The 3322-nt window shown below is 40.9% G+C and overlaps 1 pseudogene; it reads right to left on the bottom strand.

The window, feature by feature from the left end:
- Positions 1 to 1466: 1466 nt before the first annotated feature.
- Positions 1467 to 3322, bottom strand: LOC145096812 (allene oxide synthase CYP74A2 pseudogene; annotated as a pseudogene).

Genomic DNA, 3322 nt, shown 5'->3' with positions numbered 1-3322 from the left:
TCTCATGATCGTAGCTAGTCGAATTTCGGCTGATTTGAGTTATGATTTTTGATTAATTTGATTCAATTTGAGTTCTGATCTAGTCGATGTTGTCCCAATTTTGATGAATTTGATTCAACTCGTCTATTTTCTTTCCTATTATAAGCATAGCGTAGCTTCGATGTTGTCCTAGTTTTAGGCATCAGATAACACACCTGTGATCTGTGAAGCTGTTAAGGGTATTATAAACTTAACAGTTGACAAAATGTTATCTACTGTTCTTAAGGTCACTTCAAACAATAGTGTTGGTGGTATGGATTGAAAAGGTTATATTGATTTAGTTAACTTTTATGCAGATCCCTTCATCAGATATATAAAATTATACTTTCATGCCTTCAAATAATGCTTTTATGTGAAAATGGAAAGTGTGTTTTGTTTAAAAAGTAACATTTGATAAGTTGAAATACTTGAACTAGATAATGATACTTGATCATTTGCATTGTTTGTTGCCTTATATTGACATAAATAGGAAATTTTTTGGGAATAGCAATGCACTTTACTCTCGTTAAAGATATGGTTGTATTTGATTCACACCTTTCAAACTGTTGTATTTGATTTCTGTTATGCTGAATTGAATTCTGTTTTTTGATATTTTCCAGGGGATATGAATTCAAACAGTCAGATTCGTGCTCCAACTGAAAGTAGTCAAGAGGTGGGAGGTTCATGTTATAATCAAGTAAATACTGATTTTGTGGATCAACAATTTGGGATGTAGAAGAGGTTGCTTGATTTTAAGTTTGTTTTAATGTTTAAGTGTAATGTACTGTTGCGATGAATTTAGTTTTTCATATTTGGTTCAATTATGTTAAGAACTTATTTTGTATTTTAAGCCTTTGTAAGGTTTTAATTTCTTATTGTTCTATTGTAGTTTTTCCATTTTCGGGTTTCGGGTTCGGGTTTTCGCGTCTATATCGGGTTTTGGGTTCGGGTTCGGGATCGGGGAAATTTTCTGCCCCGATGGGGCGCCCCGATAAGAAACCCGTCGGGTATCGGGTCGGGTTCGGGGCCAAATTTAACTATCGGGTTCGGGGATGGGATTTGTTGACCCGCCCCGAACCCGCCCCGTTGCCATTTCTATTTCTACTTTAGGTAATGGAGACTAAAAAAAGGTAATAGAGACTAAAAAGACAGGTTGCTCACCACTTTGTGTCCTCATGAAACCACGAAATTAATTCTAAGATTTAAAGGGTCAACCCTATAACATTTGTAGGGCATTTGTGTCATTTCTCCATAATATCTAATATACTATTCCAAAATGTTATCAAAAACATTTTAATAAAAGCGAAATATTGAAACCATTTATACAAAAACAATTAATATTTCTTATAATCTGCCCTTACATTGTCTTCTTTTTTTTTTCATCAATTTCCCAATGTTTTTATTTTCTACTTTTATAACTAATGATCATCAATGCATAATATCTAATATACTATTCCAAAATGTTATCCATATCTATATCTTCTTTTGAAAATACCAATTCACCATTATTGATCGAGGAATGCAAAACTATTTTGATAATGTGCTTGGTGGTCAGGACTCACGAGTCAGGACCCCCACTGCTAGAAAGCATGGGAACTAGGGAAGTCATACATAGTTTTCCCCATCCTTTTTATTTCTTCGTCTTTATTTGGAAAAAAAAAAAAAAAAAACAAAAAAACTCATTCCATTCCCAACATTACCCTCTCCAAGATTCTCAAATTACTCATCAGGTACTAGCTTTCTTTAGGGACGTGATTGTGATACTCGAACCCAAAGCAGACGTAGCCACGTCCACGGTGAAAGAGTCATATCGCCGGAAAATTTCAACCACGAACAACCTTGTTATCAGCACAACAAAGCTTTTTCCGGCACATTGCTTATTTTCGACCGTTGTAATCTCCGTCTCCGGCCCATTTGACCACCACACATACTTCAACAGCTTTTCTCCGTCCCCAACAAATCGATCAGCAACAAACTCTTCAGGTCTGTCAAACACTATCGGGTCCTTGGTTGCAAATGGTTGGTACCCGAATAACATCTCACCTTCTTTCACATTGAAAACAGCGTCATGTGACTCAATGGTAAGGTCGCGTTTAGCTCTCCCATATTGGAAAGTTACCGGTGGATCAATCCTAAGAATCTCGTACACGACGGACTTCATCAACGGCATCTGCTCTATCGCCGCCATTGTCACCATTCCGCCGCCGTAGGATTTGATAGCACCTCTGATCTCCTCCGCCAACTGCGTCTGCAAATTTTCACCAGCAAGGCCTATCCATTTGAGTGTACTCGGGAATAAGATCTTCATCCCACCGAATGTATTAAAGCACACAGCGAATAAGATATTGTTTACTGCTTCGTCTTTTGGGATCCCTAGGTTTTCTGCTTGCTCGATGACTGTAGTTGCAGCTGACAAGAAGTAATCGTAAAGTTTCTGGTAACTTTTCTGTATCAGAAAAGCCGGCAGCCGGAAAGTATGGAGCAGAGGTTCCTCAATGTACCACGGTAGGCCGAGGGTGAGTATCGGGCTGAGATTGAAAAACACCCACTTGTTAATGAGTGTCGGACCATCTTTTCCGATTTTTGTATCTTCCGGGTTGACTTCGAAGTAAGCTCGGCCGAGGAACCGGAAAGCTGCTTGTTCACCGACGTCGTTGAATGGAGCTTCGCCGGTTTTGTCTAGCTGTATCTCAAGAGTATTGAAGAGTTCGGTGTAAGTGGATTGGAATTGTGGAATGACTCTGCTGCTTGAAGATTTGAGCATGAAGAACATGAGGTTTTTAAGCTCAGCATGTCTAGCTTCGGAAGGGTCAAGGTAGGAGAGTACACGGTAGCCTCCGGTGAGTTTGGTGGAGGGCATGTAGGTTCCGGTGAATACGTCTTTCTTTTCCACTTTGGATACATCAAAGAGAGTGGGAAAGCTTTTGGCATCGAGGAGGGCGATGACTTTTGGGTCGCCGCTGATGAATGGGCCAGGAGGCATGTTGGTCCGATACACCGTCGACCGGAATTCCTGAACACGGGACTTGAAGAACTCGACTGGGCCGCCGGTGCCGTAGAAATACTGGAGTCGATCTTTGATTGGACCGAAAAAGGGAATGCCATAGGAACCAGGGATGACACGGAGAGGAGGGTGATCGGCGGAGATGGTGACCTCGTTAAGGGCTGGGGAAGCGGCAGATTGGTTTTCTGAGGGGACTGTGACACCGCGGACAGCGGTGGTGGGTGCAGCCAAGGAATTGAGAGATGAATACTCCATTTCTTAGTGTGAGGAAACGGTGGGCGCGTTTGCATGAGTTCGCAT

This window comes from Lactuca serriola, chromosome 4, assembly GCF_051521515.1.
Source record: "Lactuca serriola cultivar US96UC23 chromosome 4, Lser_US96UC23_V15, whole genome shotgun sequence".
Taxonomy (NCBI): domain Eukaryota; kingdom Viridiplantae; phylum Streptophyta; class Magnoliopsida; order Asterales; family Asteraceae; genus Lactuca; species Lactuca serriola.
The sequence above is the reverse complement of the archived record's forward strand: the minus strand, read 5'-3'. Positions and strand labels throughout refer to the sequence as shown.